At 42.0% G+C, this 20,134-nt stretch overlaps 1 protein-coding gene across 1 annotated transcript in view; it reads right to left on the minus strand.

The window, feature by feature from the left end:
• Positions 1-20,134, minus strand: part of RLBP1 (retinaldehyde binding protein 1) — a 91,793-nt gene that overhangs the window by 23,546 nt on the left and 48,113 nt on the right. The gene's annotated exons all lie outside the window — the stretch shown is intronic.

Raw genomic sequence — 20,134 nt, forward strand, 5'->3', positions numbered from 1 at the left:
CTGCCTTTCTTTGGCCATTCTAAAGCTGGCCCTACACCAGTAGAACTTAATTCAACATTTTGTTTTTTTTTTTTCAAATGTCTAATGGTTAGTGGGGTCAAACTAATGATCATTTTCAACTGTGGTGATGAGAAAATTGGAAGGATCAAAAAGTTAAATTTTTCAAACAAATGAAACTACTGTGAATGAGGTTTTCATTGGGGAAAAATTGTAATGCACATGTTCTAGGCAAAAAAAGAAACCTGTTTAATATGAGATTCCAACTCAAGTCGCAGGTCTGGATAGCGTGAGGGAGAGTCAAAACCTGTCAGTTTATTTTTTGCCATCTGTGTCCTGTTGTGGAAAGGTTACCTTTACTTCCTGTCCCATAGCCAAACAGGAAGTGAGAAAATCTCTGCTAATTAAGAGGGACCCCCAGGTCACCAGAACTAGTGTCTCCATTGGACAATTTCCCCTCTATTACTTTTCTGGAGACAACCCAAAATGTAGGGTTTGTTTTACTTCCACTTTTGATGATAATGGTAAACAGGACAAATAGAGAGGATGAATCTCCCTACTGGGGGCTCACCCAGCAATAACAACATGACAGGGGTTCTATTCCATCTCCACTATGTAAGGAAAAAAATACAGTTTTGCCTTTAGTTATATTTTAAATGATGACTGGTTAATATTATTTTAACCTCTAGATCAGGGTTTCTCAACCAGGATTCCATGGAACCCTAGGGTTCCTCCAGAGGTTGCCAGGGGTTCCTTGAGCAATTAACAATTTCTGGCTCTCAGATAAGTTCCCACTGACACCATTGATCTTTTTAGCTATCTATAAGGGGGTAATTCTTTCCAATGACCACAGATGTAAGGAGCATTCTTCCCACTGACCATCACACTAATATATCATGAGTTGTAAATATAAATTTTAGCAGGGGTTCCCTGAGACCGGAAAATTATTTCAAGGGTTCCTCTGTGTTGAAAAGGTTGAGAATGGCTGTTCTAGATGGTAACAATTGTGCTTACATACAAACAAATCTGTTTATTTTTTAACCTCTTGACCTCCAGAAAGTTTATTCTACCTTCCTGACCAGGCCGTATTTTGTGATACAGCATTGCATTATTTTAAATGACAATTGAGCTATCATGAAATGCTGTACATAAATAAAATGTATGAATTTTCTCCCACAAATAGAGCTTTCTTTTGATGGTATTTGATCACCTCTGGGTTTTTATTTTTTGCGCTAAAAACAAAAAAAGAATGAAAACTTTGAAAAAAAAAAAACTATATTTTTTTACTTACTGCTATAAAACATATCCAATAAAACATTTAGAAAACCAAATTGCTTCACAAATTTAGGTCAATATATATTCTGCTACATATTTTTGGTAAAAAAAACAAACGGTATACTGCTTGGTTTGTGCAGAAGTTATAGCATCTACAAACTATGGTATATACAGTCATGGCCAAAAATATTGGCACCCCTGCATTTCTGTCAGATAATGCACCACTTTGTCCAGAAAACTGTTGCAATTACAAATGTTTAGGCATTCTCGTGTTTATTGCTTTTGTTTGTTGAGAAACAAAAACACAAATCTAACACATTCCATGCAAAACCCCAGATATAGACTGGACAAAATTATTGGAACCCTTAATGTAATATTTGGTAACACAACCCTTGGAAAAAATAACTGAAATCAACGTGTTTCTTCCACCTCTCTTGGAATTTTGGACCACTCTTTTTTTGCCAACTGTTCCAGGTCTCCCAGATTGTAAGGTATCCTTTTCTCAACTGCTGTTTTGAGATCTCTTCACAGGATCTCAATGGGATTGAGATCTGGACTCGTTGCTGGCCAGTTCAGTCCTCTCCAGCACTTTGTTTGAAACCATTTCTGGGGGCTTTTTGATGCTTGCTTTCGGTCATTGTCCTGCAGTAAGACCCATGACCTCTGACGGAGACCCAACTTTCTGACACTGGGCCCCACATTGCACCCCAGAATTCTTTGGTGGTCTTCAGATTTCAGAATTTCATGCACACCTTCAAGACATCCAGTGCCTGAAGCAGCAAAGCAACCCCAAAACATCAGTGAACCTCCACCATGTGGCTGCATACATAAGCACCCGTGACCAGGAAGTACAGAATCATGTTTATATACGTGATTCTGCATAGCGCAGCCACCCTGTAGCAGTATATTTGCTATTGGGCATTCGTCAAATGGTTAAATCATGGTTGTGTTGTCATAACTGATCAGCAACACTATATTAATTTAAATTGTAATTAAAGACCTTTTTTTTGTAGAATGGGGTATGGTTAAAAACTATGTCAGTTTTTTTGCTATCTGTATTCCATTGGGGGAATTACCCTGAATTCCTGTCCCAAAGACACAACAGAAATTGAGAGGATCCCCTCTTAAGCTGTTGCTGATTGAACACTTTCAGTCTCCATGACAATGGTCACTAGGACAAACAAAGGGTGACTTCCAGGGACAGCAAAAAAAAACTTTACAGGTATTCTAACCATTTTCTATTCTATCTGATACAAATAAAATAGTTTGGGCATTAAATACATTTTAACCATGTATGCCGGTGGGAGCCAGTGCTTTAAATAGGCTGTGATGCCCAAGGCTGGTAGGAGGGGCTCCTTATTATGTAGCACTGTGATTGGTTGCACAGTGCCGACATCATTGGGAACCTGCCCTACTGACTTCCAATCTTTGTCAACGGACCATGAGCTGTCTGCGACAACTCAGTGACAGTTCTGTGGGTGCTGATAGAGTGCACCCCATAACAAGACAGCAATGAATATATGTGTAATTGTCATAAAAGGGTTAATTCTCTAAACTAATGCTGAAAAGTGTTACTGTAAGTTCACATTTTATGTCTTGAAAGTTGTTTTCCCTTGTTCTAGTTACTCATTTCCAGATATAATTTGGTTGTAATTTTATTATATGACAAAGGTCACTGCGGTAAAAAAATGTCCAATTCACAAAAAATAAATAAAAAATAAAGATTATGCAGTACTTAATGCAGAATTAAATATGTGTCAGTATTTTTCCAGATGCAGCATGGGGATCCCCCCCCCCCCCAATCCTTACCATGCTCTTTCGATCTGGTATAGATTTTTAGATGGACCCCATGCCAAAATGTTTTCAAAAAAAGGGCATGCGGTCCCCTAAAATCAATACCAGACCTAAGGACCATTTTTTTTTTAATTTTGGCATGGGGTTTTCCTTGAAATACATACCAGACCTGAAGGGCCTGGTAAGGATGGGGGGGGACCCCAACGCTGTTTTTTTTCATAATTATTAATTGCTAGCATGTTTTGTTTACATTCAGCTGTCAGCGGGAACCCCACTGACAGCTGATGAGTCATCTGTCGCTAAGGTTGCGGCGGCCGGTTTCCTTAACAACCAGCTACCGTGCGATAAATTACCACATGACAATTTGTGGTAATTACCGCAAAAACAATATTTTATCGCTAGAGTTATTTACCACAAAATAGTAAATTGCACATTTGCAAAATATTTAGCGCATGCATTATTTTGCTGCATTTTTTCAGTCGTTTAACTCTTAGTGAATTGACCCCAAACAGTCCAATATATGTTTGTTCTTTGGGTATTGTACAGACACTGCGGCCTCTTCCTACCGATACCTTACTCATTATAAAGACCCCAGGAATAACATAAGTAATAAGTGCAGTTCATATAATAAGAAGATAACAAGATATGCAGTGCAATGGGATGAAGTCATCTTTCCTGGAAAACAGCCATCGTGCAGACACCCCTTGCAGACACCCCTTGACTGCAAGAAAAAGAGTGAACCTCAATTAAACCCATCTCAGGACAATGGGTGCTTCAAAAGCCTATGCAAGCATAACACAAACATTTCTACACTACTAGTTAGAGTTTATTATCAACTGTCCTTCTCTCTCAGAAAAACAGATTTTGGAATTAACCAAAATTACTTTAGCACATGAAAGAAAATAGAAAATAAAATATAGGTTGTTATAAACAGCACCCCCAGGTTTTCCCTGCAGTCCAGCCCCTCTCCCTGTCGATGTGATGTCAGTGCATTTATATTGTAAGGCAGAGGTTCTCAAACTACGGCCCGTGGGCCACATGCGGCCCGCCGAGGACATTTATCCGGCCCGGCGGGCAGGGGCGTATGTGCCGCGAGGCAAGGGACTAGGGTTTGGCAGGTCGGGAGAGCTCGGCAGGGCTCGGGCGGGAGGCAGGAGGGCGGGATCAGAAATTCTAGAACAGGGGAAGGTGGGTTCGGCTTATGAACCCGCACCACTCACCTGGCCTCTCTGCAGCCAGCCAGCCATCTATTCTGATCAGTGCATGCAACCGTCACGGCCGGAGGGTGGAGCCTAGAGCTGACCATGAAGAGGGGGAGCAAGAGAGGAGACTCCATCGCTGCATGTCGGGTATCATGGCCACGGACCCTAGATAAGTGCAATAGATGATCGATCTCCTCCCTCTCTCTTTCCCCCCTCTCTCCTCTCTCTCTCCCCTTCCTCTCTCCCCCCCTCTCTCTCTTTACATTGTACACAGATCTGACCCAACAAGGTGTCCTGCATTTACCGTATATTTCGCTCCATAAGAAACACTTGGGATAAATGTCTGTGCATCTTATGGAGCGGCCGGCCCAGTATTCCTGCCGCCATTGTATGTCTGCAGTCTCTGGTCATCTCATGTACTAAGTCCGCAGTCTCTGGTCATCTCCTGTACTAAGTCCACAGTCTCTGGTCATCTCCTGTACTAAGTCCGCAGTCTCTGGTCATCTCCTGTACTAAGTCCGCAGTCTCTGGTCATCTCCTGTACTGTGTCCGCAGTCTCTGGTCATCTCCTGTACTGTGTCCGCAGTCTCTGGTCATCTCCTGTACTGTGTCCGCAGTCTCTGGTCATCTCCTGTACTGTGTCTGCAGTCTCTGGTCATCTCCTGTACTGTGTCCGCAGTCTCTGGTCATCTCCTGTACTATATCCGCAGTCTCTGGTCATCTCCTGTACTGTGTCCGCAGTCTCTGGTCATCTCCTGTACTGTGTCCGCAGTCTCTGGTCATCTCCTGTACTGTGTCCGCAGTCTCTGGTCATCCCCTGTACTGTGTCCGCAGTCTCTGGTCATCCCCAGTACTGTGTCCGCAGTCTCTGGTCATCTGCTGTACCGTGTCCGCAGTCTCTGGTCATCTCCTGTACCGTGTCCGCAGTCTCTGGTCATCTCCTGTACCGTGTCCGCAGTCTCTGGTCATCTCCTGTACTGTGTCCGCAGTCTCTGGTCATCTCCTGTAGTATGGCCGCAGTCTCTGGTCATCTCCTGTAGTATGTCCACAGTCTCTGGTCATCTCCTGTACTATGTCCCAGTCTCTGGTCATCTCCTGTACTGTGTCCGCAGTCTCTGGTCATCTCCTGTACTATGTCCCAGTCTCTGGTCATCTCCTGTACTGTGTCCGCATTTGTTCATAGTTTTTTTTTTAAACTATAGTCTGGCCCTCACACGGTCTAAGGGACAGTGAACTCTCCCCCTGTTTAAAAAGTTTGAGGACCCCTGTTCTAAGGTGATATAGTTAAGTAAGATTTCCAGAACCAAACACTGATGATTGGTATGGATGTATATTGTGGTATTGTTATTGTATACTGATTCATTTTTATTATCTAAAGAAAATATTCCTCGATCCTTTTCTCTTGACGAAGGAAGTAGTTCATCCCAGAAACGCGTAGAGCTGAGTGGATTGTACTAGAAAAACAAGTCAGATCCATCAAGGCCCTCAGTGGTGTATTTAGATTTTGTGCTTCCCTAGGCAACACAAAAATCGGATGCCCCCCCTCCACTGCGGAGAGAGCCTGACACCGACCAACACCAGACCCCCCCCCCCATATGTGAGCCTGACAGTGACCAAAAACACCCCTATCTGAGAGAGCCTTCCACTAATACCCACCCCCCGCCAGCGACAGGGACAAAGACGCTAACCTTCACAGCTCTGGGCATCCCCAGGAATGACAGTCGGGCTTCTGCATCCACCATCAAGCAGCCCGTAGCCTTTCTCAGAACCCTCCTGGTCCCCATGCCACATATGTCTCTTCTTCTGGGGAGCAGTGCTGCCCCCCTAAAAAATGCCACCCTAGGCAAATGCCTTGGTTGTCTTGTGGTAAATACACCCCTGGAGGCCGTACCTTGCAACTTACAAGACTTAAAGGATCTGCTACTGATGGCTTAGTGTAAGATACTAGATCATATCCTCGGAGGCCTAGTGAAGTCCAAGCCTTGACAGGTTATGGTGGGTGGTCATAATGTTTTGGCTGACTGATGTCTTTGAGATTGTAAGCTCTGAGGAGCAGGGCCATCTGATTCCACCTGTATTTAATTGTATTGTAACTGTACTGTCTGCCCTCATGTTGTCAGACTGTTGGTGCTATATAAATCCTGTATAATAATAATAATAATAATAAAAAACAATAATAATATATACATTAAGAGGTCTTTGAGCCCCAAAATGGGAAAGTGGTTTCAGCAGATGTGCCCAAATGTGATGGAGAAGCTGAGAAGTAGATTCTTCATACATTCAATATCTATTGCTCATAGAATAGTACAAAACACCATCAACACGTTTCGTGGCACTGGCCACTTCCTCAGGATGGTGCATAAAATGCTGAGAAACAAAAAATATGTATAACAATTATATACAGTATAAAATATGTATGTGTGTTTGTCTACATGATATGTCTTGTAGTGATTATGCAATTCATGTAATCAATCATAAATAATATACAAGTTCACTTGATAGTCAGAAGAACAGCCTATCTTCAATATGTAAGAAAAAAGGTAACATAACAATAATAATAATAATAGTATACATTATACAAGTAGCTCTCTGAGCCTCCACATAAATTATAAAAATGAGATCAAGCATAAAAGACAAGCTTTAATATATAAAATGTCAGCAAAAATATGTATAAAGCAATACATATCCTGCCCTCAGCTAATACTGGAATCTTCTACTCTTCCAACCAGTCCATCCCCCACAGTTACTACCTTTTGTACCACTAGCCCCTCCCTCCTAGATTGTAAGCTCCAAGGAGCAGGGCCCTCCTATCCAGGGGCAGACTGACCATATGGAAACTCGGGCACTGCCCGAGGGCACAGGGTCAGTAGGGGGCCCCATAAGATGCCCCTGGCACCTTTTTCATAGGCTTTTTTGAGTTTGGGCAAGGACACAGGGGCCCCACTATCCCTATTGCCCAGGGGCCCCATGAGTTGTCAGTCTGCCCCTGCTCCTATCCCTCTTGTATTGAACTGTATTGTTGCTGTATTGTCTCCCGTTACATTGTAAAGTGCTGAGCAAACTGTTGGCGCTATATAAATCCTGTATAATAATAATAATAATACATATACTCCATTATATAGAGATCATAAAAAGTAATATATATACTGTGTATACAGTATATTTATATATAGAGGGAGAGGTACCTGGATCACGTGGTAGCATACATTTCTTGGTTGTGACTGATCAAAATAAATGAGTGATATATGTATCTTAAAAGGGAAAAACTATTGCCCACTGTGTTTATGACTTTTTTTTTGTACATAAAGTTTTTTTAACACAAAAAATAAAATAGTTTTCCTTCCTCTGGATCATCTGTGGGTATAGGGCTCTTTATATGGAGGTTTTCTATTTGTTTATTTATTTCTTTTTCTACTGCTTTAACTACATGGGCTTGTGTCTTTTTTTTTTAGCCGGACTAACTTTATAAAAATATAAATATTGACTTTAAAAAAGTTCTATGACCCCAAAATCTCATTATTTGCTATTTTCTTTCATATATTACACTAAAATGTTAGAACCTTCAGACAGATTTTTCTACTGAGTCCATACATTATGTTCTTCTAATTTTAACACAATATTCTCCGACAGCCCACCGGCTTTCAGGCATGTTAATATTTCTAACAAGGGTCATTAATGTGTCAATGATAATTTCATGGAAGTAAAGTTAATAGTAACTGTCTACTCCCCCATGCTTACCCCAACGCTCTGCTTCCTGAGAGTCCTGCTACTCGTGTGGTAGACTAATAATAAAATGGAAGTAACGGAAATGATTTCTGAATGAGGAAATCCTTGTGAAGTTGGTTACAAGATGGTAAATGTCTCGTTTTTTTTTGCCTTGTGTTTGGTTAGTAAGGGGAACCTTTGGTCTCTGGTCTCAGAAGGGGGATGTGTAGCTCCAACAAGCAAACAGCTCACAGTCTGTATGGATTGACTGGTCCTGCTATTGCCACTTATATAGTAAGCTCTTTATATTCATTGAACCAGCTTCTGTTTTATTATGTCTAATTCACAAGATCTGCACGTAATAACGATTCCTCAGGGTTTTCAACGTTAAGACCTAGTTTTTGGAAAGTTCCAACATTTGAAGGGAAGCCATTCAGAATGTCGTTATTTTAATGGAACCGTTAAACTTCAAATGCTTTGATGACTGGAGTACTTTTATAAAGAATTTAATTTTTTAGGTGTTTAGATATTCTTCTCATTCCTGACCTGCCATGGGTATGAAAGCTGACGTGAAGGCTGCTTAAGTTCATAAAATTTAATTTTTACTTTTATGACATTTTCCAGCTGGTAGAGAAGAGCTTTATTAAATGATCTAGCCAGCAGAATTATGTCACAGTTATTACTTCCATAGAGTGCCGTGTGTTCTGCCTAATGAAGTCACGATATATGGAAATTACATGTAAATAAAACAGGTGGTTTCTTTTACTTTTATTAAGATGGCAGATTTCCAAGATGGAATTTCTGTGTAGAAAATTGAATAGGATAGTTTGGTGCATTTCGGAAACACAGTCATAACTAATTTTCTATTTTATTGTTACAATCTTGTTTGCAAGAGAATTGCAGGCACAGTAAAAAATAACATTGGTCATAAGTATGTAAAGTTCATAGCAATCAGCAATCCACCTGTGTCTTCTTACTATTCTTGCAAATATAATTTTTGATAAAAGAATAAAAAAATTGAAGGGATATTAAACTCTACTTTTTTCTGCAGAGTTCCAGATTTACATCATTTGCTACTTTGCTTGCTTCCAAAACAGGGCTCTCCAAACTTTTTAAGCAAAGTGCCAGATTACTGTCCTTCAGACTTTATGGGGAGCTGGACTGTGGCCAGTGGGAGTGGGGCTCTGCACTTAGGAGAATGAGCTCTTATAGAGGAATTTTACGTACTTGGAAAAAGAGAAATTTCACTCTGCCCCCCCCCAAAGCCCTCTCACTTATCCTTGAGCTCATCCGTCAATGAGTTATGTGAAACATCTGACATTAAGGCAGTTCCTCGATGAGCTAACACTGTGTATGGTAAAAATAAAGAGTTCCTCTGAAAACGTGGTGTCCCATGTCATACACACTGTGTCTTCAGTAGTTGCATTAGGAGGGACATTCTGAACCTGCGCCCACTTCACCATTCTGGCGTACCTCTGTTACAGTGGGGATCGAAAGTTTGGGCACCCCAGCTAAAAAATGTGTATTAATGTGCAAAAAGAAGCCAAGGAAAGATGGAAAAATCTCCAAAAGGCATCAAATTACAGATTAGACATTCTTATAATATGTCAACAAAAGTTAGATTTTATTTCCATCATTTACACTTTCAAAATAACAGAAAACAAAAAAATGGCGTCTGCAAAAGTTTGGGCACCCTGCAGAGTTAATATCTTGTACTGCCCCCTTTGGCAAGTATCACAGCTTGTAAACGCTTTTTGTAGCCAGCCAAGAGTCTTTCAATTCTTGTTTGAGGTATCTTTGCCCATTCTTCCTTACAAAAGTCTTCCAGTTCTTTGAGATTTCTGGGCTGTCTGTCACGCACTGCTCTTTTAAGATCTATCCATAGATTTTCAATTATGTTGAGGTCAGGAGATTGTGAAGGCCATGGCAAAACCTTCAGTTTACGCCTCTTGATGTAATCCCTCGTGGATTTCGAGGTGTGTTTAGGATCATTATCCATTTGTAGAAGCCATCCTCTCTTTAACTTCAGCTTTTTCACAGATGGCATCAAGTTACCAACCAAAATTTGCTGAAATTTTATTGAATCCATTTTTCCTTCAACTCGTGAGATGTTCCCTGTGCCACTGGCTGCAACACAACCCCAAAGCATGATTGATCCAACCCCATGCTTAACAGTTGGACAGAGGTTCTTTTCATTAAATTCTGTGCCCCTTCTTCTCCAAACGTACCTTTGCTCATTCCGGCCAAAAAGTTCAATTTTAACCTCATCAGTCCACAGAACTTGTTTCCAAAATGCATCAGGCTTGTCTATATGTTCATTTGCAAAGTTCAAACGATGATTTTTGTGGTGAGGACATAGAAGAGGTTTTCTTCTGATGACTCTTCCATGAAGACCATATTTGTACAAGTATCTCTTTATAGTGGAATAGTGTACCACAACTCCAGTGTCTGCCAGATCTTTCTGGAGGGATCGTGCAGTCAAACGTGGGTTTTGAATTGTTTTTCTCACAATCCTGCGAGCTGTTCTGTCTGATATTTTTCTTGGTATTCCAGATCTTGCTTTAACTTCCACTGTTCCTGATGACTGCCATTTCTTAATTACATTCCGAACAGAGGATATTGACATCTGAAAACGCTTTGCTATCTTCTTATAGCCTTCTTCAGCTTTGTGAGCGTCAACTATTTTCAGTTTCAGTTTTCTAGACAACTGCTTAGAAGAACCAATGGTGCTGATTGTTGGGGCAAGGTCAGATGAGTCTGGGCATTTAAAACCTTTGAGATTGACATCACCTGGTCTTCCCAGATGATGATTGAGAACAATCCATGACACTGGCAGGTCTCAGCTTTGCAAAGGGGGCAGTGCATGCTATAAATTCTGCAGTGTGCCCAACCTTTGCAGACGCCATTTTTTTGTTTTCTGTTATTTTGAAAGTGTAAATGATGGAAATAAAATCTAACTTTTGTTGACATATTATAAGAATGTCTAATCTGTAATTTGATGCCTTTTGGAGATTTTTCCATCTTTCCTTGGCTTTTTTATGCACATTAATAAAAAATTTTAGCTGGGGTGCCCAAACTTTCGATCCCCACTGTACCTCTCTTCGAGTAACAGAATGGAATCCAGCTGAGCATATAGTGCAGACCTCATGCGTGTTCACTGTTAAAACCTTCGCTTCCCATACCCTGTGACCAGGTCATGGATCTTTGTAAAGCGGGTCTGCTCTCTGTGGGAGATGGACCACTCAGGAGGGAGCCAAACAGCAACTCCCTCACTATTAAAGAACCTGCCACCTTTCCAGGTACCAAACCTGCGACTGGTTGCTCCATGTCTTGAACTTGTGTTTGGTTACTCCTGACAAAAGCTTTACTCTTTATTGACTTACTGAGAAGACCTCTGGTTGTGTAGTGTAACCCCATGTAGTGTGACTTCATGTCCCATTGTGCTTTACAGAACCTGGTTCATTTGGATAAGCCAGAACCAACTTGCACCCCTGTGAATGACTGCAGACCAAGCTCAGAACAATTAACTTTACTGACGGAACTTCGGCATTACACTTAAGTGTGAACAACCTGAAAACCCTAGTGCTAACTGCATCTGTTCGGTTGCTCAGGCATACCTAATTGAGGTGGTAGTCCATGTAGGTAAAGTCCATTGATGGTACACCTCCAGCTTCAGCTGACTGCAAAGTGGAGCAGCCACTCTCCAAGTTGAATCAAGCATGGGATATGGAACTCTCAGGACCTCAGCTTTCCCCCTTTTTATAGCACAGGTGGGCTGACTGAGATCCAAAAGCCCAGGAACGCAGAATAAATGTTTAACCTCTTCTCCCCTTAGCCTGGGCCAGTTGCTAATGTACTAGAGTAGTGTTACAACCTGCTTACACTTCTCTCAAAACAAAAAAAAATACTTACTAGACAATAAAGTCCTGCTTTCCTTTGGCTTTCCCTTTGCCCCAATTCTTCAGCACAGCCATCGCCACTGGAGATCAAGGCATGGACATGTGCAGACATGCTACAGGAACCTGGCAAAGATACCGCAAAGTGACTGTACACGGGTAACATTCGGCAAATGGCTTCTTGGATTCTATGCCACACATCCCAGGAGTAAGTTTGGGAGATGTCTTGTACTTTCAGACATGCCATGGGGGTATCTGCCAGAGTACCAGTAGAAACTGCCTAAAAATGCAGGTGGACCATCGTATCATTCTGGCCTAGGCCAAGATTTAGTAATTAAAAGGAATTAATGGAAACCTAGGGTTACAGCATAAATACTTTCTAAAAAGAATACAAACAATAGTTATTTTTTCCCATGGTACCTTGCTGACTGTAAGCAGTGATTCCTGTACTGACTCTTCTTCCAGAAACTCCTCTCAGCTGCTCTGTAGTTCAGAAGGCAGGCTCTGTGAAATGTGTGACACAGCAGTGCCTACTCACAGGATATAGTGACTACATGTCACAGAATTCAAGGAAGTGGATGTGTGGGGATCTTCACAAGGTAAGTTTTATGAAGCTGCAGGGAGTCACAGCTGGCTGTCTACTGTCAACATGGTGCTGCCAGACACCCAAACACTGGCGAAAAGTTGGCCCAGATGAGGACATTGCTGGATCCCTGAACTGTCTGTTTCTCAAGAGTCAAGAGCTACAGTATTTGTAGCTGCTGACGTTTAATTTCCCCTTTAAGTTATTCAATTGCAAGTTTAGGGGAAAACTCAGATCCCTTCTTCAGGTTTCATGCATTGCATACATACATGTATATTAACTTGACAATCTGAGTTATCCAGAAAGCTTGCATCTTTAATAATTCAAGTTAGCCAATAAATGGTATCACCTAAATTCCAAACCAAATCTTTTCTGCCCTGTACAATTAGATCAGCTGCAAAGTGTTAGTTATGCAATCTAATTGATGATTGTAAATCCCTATGTGCTGCTTCTTGCACAACTTAAAGAGCAGCCAGGGATCAAATTAGCAATTTTACTGAGCTTCAAGCTGGTCTGCAACACCTCAATGGCATACCAGTCTCTGCACACTGCTGAGAACACTATAGGAGACCGGAGAGCAGTAACCAGTATGCTGGACAAGGTCAGGTCACTTGTGCAATCTCAGTAGGTATATTTGTTATGTCATTGACTGACAAATAAACATCAGATGCTACACAGCACATCACGGCCTGATGAAGATAAACCCATCGATAACCAATGAAGGCCAAAGATATAAGAAAACCAAGGCTAGTTTACAACTCACTGGAGGCCAAAGAAGTAAGGAAACCAAGGCAAGTGTGCAACTCAATGGATGCTAAAGAAGTAAGGAAACCAAGGCAAGTGTGCAACTCAATGGATGCCAAAGAAGTAAGGAAACCAAGGCAAGTGTGCAACTCAATGGATGCTAAAGAAGTAAGGAAACCAAGGCAAGTGTGCAACTCACTGGAGGCAAAAGAAGTAAGGAAACCAAGGCAAGTGTGCAACTCACTGGAGGCAAAAGAAGTAAGGAAACCAAGGCAAGTGTGCAACTCACTGGAGGCCAAAGAAGTAAGGAAACCAAAGCAACTGTAGAACTCACTAGAGGCCAAAGAATTAAGAAAACCAAGGCAACTGGACAACTCATTAGCATTTTCTATACAATTAGATCATCTGTAAAGTGTTGGTTATGCAATCTAAGTGATGGCTGTAAATCTCTATTTGCTGCTTCTTGGAAAACATAAAGAGCAGCCAAGGATCACATTAGCAGTTTTACTGAGCTCTAAGCTGATTTGCAACACCTCAATGGCATACCAGTCTGTGCACACCGTTGAGAACACTATCGGAGACCAGAAAGCAATAATCAATATGCTGGACAAGGTCAGGTCACTTGTGCAATCCCACTAGTTATATTTGTAATGTCATTGACTAACAAATCAACATCAGATCCTACACAGCACATCACGATCTGATGAAGATAAACCCATCAATAACCAATGGAGGCCAAAGAAATAAGAAAACCAGGCCAAGTGTACAACTCATTTACATTTTCTATTACCAATGTCTTGTAAAGCCAATGAAAATATGTGCAGTATCAAGTAAGAAATATAGATAAAATGCCCTATTATGAACAATGCAACTTGTTTTCTCCAATTTTTTCAAACTGGAACTCCAAGGTCAGAAATGTTAACTGATGGTGGCCCCAATGTCTCATTTTCCTGCACTATACACTACTGTCACAAATATGACATAATGGGGTTGATTTACTAAATTAATATACACTCACCAGTCACTGTGCTAGTACCGGGTTGGACCCCCTTTTGCCTTCAGAACTCCCATAATTCTTCGTGGCATAGTTTCAACAAGGTGTTGAAAACGTTCCTCACACATTTTGGTCCATATTGACATGAGTTACTGTAACTTTTCTATCATCTTGAACCAGTCTGCCCATTCTCCTCTGACCTCTGACATCAGCAAGGCATTTTAGTCCACACAACTGCCACTAACTGGACATTTTCTCTTTTTTGGACCACTCTCTGTAAACCATAGAAATAGTTGTGTGTGAAAATCCCAGTAGATCAGCAGTTTTTGAAATACTCAGACCAGCCCATCTGGCACCAACAACAGTGCCATGTTCAAAGTCACTTAAATCCCGTTTCTTCCCCATTCTGATGCTCAGCTTCAGCAAGTTGTCTTTACCATGTCTAGATGCCTAAATGCATCGAGTTGCTGCCATGTGATTGGCTGATTAGCAATTTGTATTACCAAGCAAATTAACAGGTGTACCTAATAAAGTAGCTGATGAGTGTGTACTATTCATCTCTGCGAATGAATGTTGGGGAAGAAGGTGAAGCTCTATTCACTTGAATACCTAACCCTGTGCTAGGGAAATTATTTATTTATTTATTACAGATACTTATATAGCGCCATCAGTTTATGTAGTGCTTTATATATGTATTGTATATTCACAGCAGTCCTGCCCTCAAGGGGCGTACAATCTAATGTCCCTAACTCACATTCATACACTGACACGTTAGGACCAATTTAGAAAGGAGCCAATTAAGCTACCAGCATGCTTTTGGAGCAGGGGCGGACTGACCATTTGGAAACTCGGGCACTGCCCGAGGGCCCGGGGTCAATAGGGGGCCCCATGAGATGCCCCTGGTACCTTTTTCATAGGCTTTTTTGAGTTTGGGCAAGGACACAGGGGCCCCATGATCCCCTATTGCCCAGGGGCCCCATGAGTTGTAAGTCCGCCCCTGCTTTGGAGTGTGGGAGGAAATGGGAGTACCCAGGGGAAACCCACACAGGCACAGGGAGAACATGCAAACTCCATGCAGGGAGTGCCACGGTTGGGATGTGAACCAACAACCCTAGTACTGCCAGGTGGACATGCTAACCACTTAGCCACTGTGCTAAAAAAAAAAAGGAATTTCCTCTAGCACATGAAAAAAAGAACCAACTAATTACCAATATTCTCTTTGCAAATTGAACTTTCACTTTTTCTAAGTGAGAACTATTCACTCCTTTAACCTGTTGTCAACCCAATAATACATCTATGTGGCTGCAGGACGAGTTGGCCTTAATGCCCAGCCATCGCACATATGTGTCCTTGGGGCTCCATGGATCTGTCCTGAGGGCACACTGACTGCACACTCCCATTCCAGCTCTGAGTTACGGTTTATGATTGGCGAGAGCTCCTGCACATGCAACCACTAGGACAACCAATCAGAGCAATAACGTAATCAGGAAGCTGCCTCCCGACGTTAACATCCACTTAATGGGGCACTGGGAGGCGGAGCCAAGAGGTAAATAAGTCAACTCCATTGTGTTAGACATCTGAGAACCATCTTTCATTTTCAGGGCCATTAGAATTCTGTGCAGCCAGTACTGTGATTGACACTCAGCTGCAATCTGCACAGCCAGCAATACAGCTTTCGTTGTCACCTCAGCGGGCAGTGAATCGGCATCATCTAGTGAGCATGAGCTGGCCTAGGGAGCAGTAAAGCTGACCTAAGAGGTAAAAAATTGAGGTTACTGACTAGTAGAGGTGTGTGTATCTCACACTTACACATAAAAATCATAAATTATAATTTAATAAATAATCATAAAAATAATATAAAAATAATAAAAAATTTAATTCAATAATATAATCAAACCAAAAACACTGAAATGTGAAATAGAGCGCCAAGTTCGCACATTGCTGAGCTCAGTCGCAAAATCGTTTTCAGTGTCTGATGACGAATTTCCCCCACGTATCATTATCACTCAATTCTGCAAGTGGTTCTGATTTACTATCGCTGTTCTCTAGCTGATCTAAACCGCTTTTGACCTAAAGGGACACTTTTTGGACGCCATGGACATTTCTCAGTTTCCAGGCAGAAAGAACAGACAAAATGCAGGCAGGGCGCAGGACAAAGCACTAGGGACAATATGTATGTGAAATAGGTTGAAACAGCAATGTTTTACTATGTAAAATGAAAAAAAAAAAAAATGACATTTTTTAAAATTTTTAAATTTCCCGCCGCCGGCGGCGGCGGCGCCCGTACGTCCCGACGTCACAGGGACAGGACACAGAAGCCGGATGCCGGCATCGGCCGGAGGAGATGGCCGGGGACACTGCAGGGGACACATCGTGGGAGCGCAGGGTAAGGTAAGTGAAGAACACATGCCGGAGCAGTGCCGCAGGGTATTCCCGAGTGTAGCTCGGGGTTACCGCTTTTGGTACTGAAATGTTACCCCGAGCTACACTCGGGAATACCGCCAAGGAGGTTAAAGCAGAGCTCCACCCAAAAGGGGAATTTGTGCTTTAAAGACTGGTCCCCCACTCCCCGTTAAGGATTGGCACCTTTGGAGAGCGGGGGAGGAGCAGGTACCCGAAATTGACGGGTCCCCGCTCCTACTTCCACTGCGATTGCCTAGGTGATCGGAAGCGGAAGTTGTCCTCCCCGTAGTCTTCTGGGATACGTGACAGGTCCCAGAAGAATACGGGACCATTCAGGAAGTACAACGCTACTCGCGCATGCGCAGTAGGCACCCAGCTCTGAAGCTGCAAGCTGTCACAGCCGGGTGCCCACACTGAAGATGCCGGCGCCCAGAACACCAGACGGCCGGTGCAACGGGCTGTGGGAATGACACCGCAGGATCAAGGGACAGGTGAGTTTTTGTAGCTGCTGACTTTTAATTTTTCACGGTGCGACTGGAACTCCGCTTTAAGGACGTTTTTTGCTAATGTTGCTCTTTCCATGTAAAAAATGTGCCTGTGTTCTTACCTACTGGAGTTACTTACTAAAGTCTTGTATGTGGCCATTTCAACTGTGGGCAAATGAAGCCCTGGCTGTTCTGTTACGGTACATTCCTTTTGCTGCTCTGCCCCGGAAGTCCCTGTAAGCTTGCGCATGTCCTCTAAGTGTATGACTGGGTCGCGCATTCGCACTAAGCACTGTCCTTCTGGCACAATGGCAGATCTCTCTTCCTCCCATGCAGACCTGCATCTCCACCCTCAAGTCCAGCTCTGCACTCACAGCAAATCTCACAACAAGAGTAAAAAATAAATAAAAGCCCGAAGACTCCCGGGATCTGTGATAAAAATATCCCAGAAGTCAACAGTACTACAGGATGTTATATCATTCGCCTAGGGGAATGTCACTGGGGAGGAGAGGAAGCATGAAAAAGCATTAAAAGAGGTATTTAGACACAGAAAAATTCACTTTTATGTTCCATTTGCAGTAAAAGAAGGGTAGACCATGCAAACAGAACCAAGTTTATAAAATGACTCAAGATTTGCTTTACATCCTGAATCCTAAAATACAGACTAAAGCCTAGTACACATGATTAGAAAAACATGCAACAAATATTGTTTTCAAAGCGATCATATGATAATCTGATTGTTAGTACACAGCTTTCATCCAAAATGATTCGAAAGGGACAAGCACGAACATATTTCTTGTACGATACCAGATGGTACGATTTTTGTCCGAAAATACAATACAAATACAATATTACATCATTTACAAATTTTTATTCTGTCGTACAAGAATTTTCACAGCTTTAGTAACCTCTTCATTTTCTATATGAGACAAGCAAAAAAAAAAAAGGATCATTCATCTGATGTTCTCATCGTGTGTATGGGGCTTTAGTTGATCTAAAATGACAGCTGTTGTCCCACCATTAGGTTATGTTTTGGGTCACTGTTTACTCATCACACCTCTTGAGATATTCTAAAATAAAATGACACTATGAGAATTACCACAATAACTTTCCCCTAAATAAATGTGGTCATGATGGATGACCACACACACACACCACCCTCCCCCCCATAAAAAGTTGCAGTACATCGTTGTTCACTCACAGATCTGGGTACTGCACTCTAGGGGGAGGCAGAGAGCACAACACACACTCCTTGCTTTGCTTTCACTGCACTCAGCTATTGAGCAGTGTGACGGCTCCCAGTGCCAATGACAGATCCGGCCTGAGCTCTGAGCCTGCTCAGCAAGACGGCCCTGGGACACACACTCTCCCCCACCATAATTTCCACTCGCCATTGGCAAGCAGGCAAGAGGAAATTTCAAGCCCTGCTGTACAGCGATAGCTGGCCTCTGCCCAATGCATGAACAAACTGTCCCTTATCCTGCTGCATCTCCAAACATTGTATGCTCTGTATTTCCACAGAGGTAGATCATAGGGGAACTTTAGGTACCACCATTGACTTAGAGCAGCACTTTCCTTATCATCACATCATGCAAGCTGGAGCAATGGTGCCATCATATATCATTTGTTGGATGTGCTGGAATAGAATAGAATAGAATAAAATAAAATAGAACAGAATATAACAAAACAGAATAGGATATAAATAGAAATAAACAGAATAGAATATAAAACAAGAGAACCAAATCGAATAGAACAGAGCAGAATAGAATAGATAATAAAGGAATAGAATAGAAAAATTAAAGAATAGAATAGATAATAAAGGAATAGCATAGAATAAAACAGAAGCGCATAGAAAGGAATAGAAAATAACAAAATAGAATAGGATAAAAAACAAAATAATATAAAAGAATAGAATATAAAAGAATAGAACAGAAAGGAAAAGAATAGAAAAAAAAACTAGATTAGATGAGAATAGCATAGAAAAGAATAAAATGGAATTAATATAGTCGTCTACCGAAATTCAAATTTTGAAATGATTTGATAAAACCGAATATACAAAACGAATTCCGAAACTAAGTCATTCTAACATAGCAAATATGATGAAACAATATGATTAACTTAACGAATGAATCCGAAACTATACAAATTTTTCAGTCATGCACATCTCTAGATGTGACTTGACATGTACCATCTATCTAAATATTGTTGCTGATGAAGTACACCTTTCATGGAAACAGTATTCCTGATGGCTGTAGCCTCTTTCAGCAAGATAATGCGCCCTGCCACAATGCAAAATATGGTTGAAGAATGGTTTGAGGAACACAACAACACGTTTGAGGTGTTGACTTGGCCTCCATATTCTCCAGCTCCTAACCCAGTCGAGCATCTGTTGGATGTGCTGGAAAAACAATTTTGATCCATGTAATGAAGGCCCCACCTCACAACTTACAGGCTTAAAGGATCTGCTACTAACAGCTTGGTGCCTGATACCACATCATATCTTCAGAGGTCTAGTGGCTTCCATGCTTCGATGGGTCAGGCCTGCTTTGGCAGCAAAAGGAGGACCTATTCATTATTTGGAGGGTGGACATAAATTTATGGCTAATGGGTATATATATTATTATTATACAGTATTTATATAGCGCCAAAGGGTATGCTCAGCGCTGTACAGTAGCAAGGGGGACAGTACATGAGACAAGACAGTAACAATACAATACACGAGGGGTTCGAGGGCCCTGCTCTTTCGAGCTTACAATCTAGGAGGGAGGGGAAGGTGGTACAGGAGGAGATGGCTGTGGGGGTGGTGGGTGGTGGGAGGAGTGGAGGAGGTTAGTTGTTAGGTGAGGTCGGGTGTTAGGTGAGGTTCGGGTAGGCTTCCCTGAAGAGGAGGGTTTTCAGGGTGCGCCTGAAGGTGAGGAGGGTAGGTGACAGTCTGATGGTTTGGGGTAGGGAGTTCCAGAGGATGGGGGAAGTCCTGGAGAAGTCCTGCAATCGGGCGTGGGAGGAGGAGACCAGGGAGCTAGAGAGTAGGAGGTCCTGTGAGGAGCGGAGGGCAC

Source organism: Staurois parvus, unplaced genomic scaffold, assembly GCF_062004578.1.
Source record: "Staurois parvus isolate SC_StPar_1 unplaced genomic scaffold, SC_StPar_1.0 ptg000432l, whole genome shotgun sequence".
NCBI classification, from domain to species: domain Eukaryota; kingdom Metazoa; phylum Chordata; class Amphibia; order Anura; family Ranidae; genus Staurois; species Staurois parvus.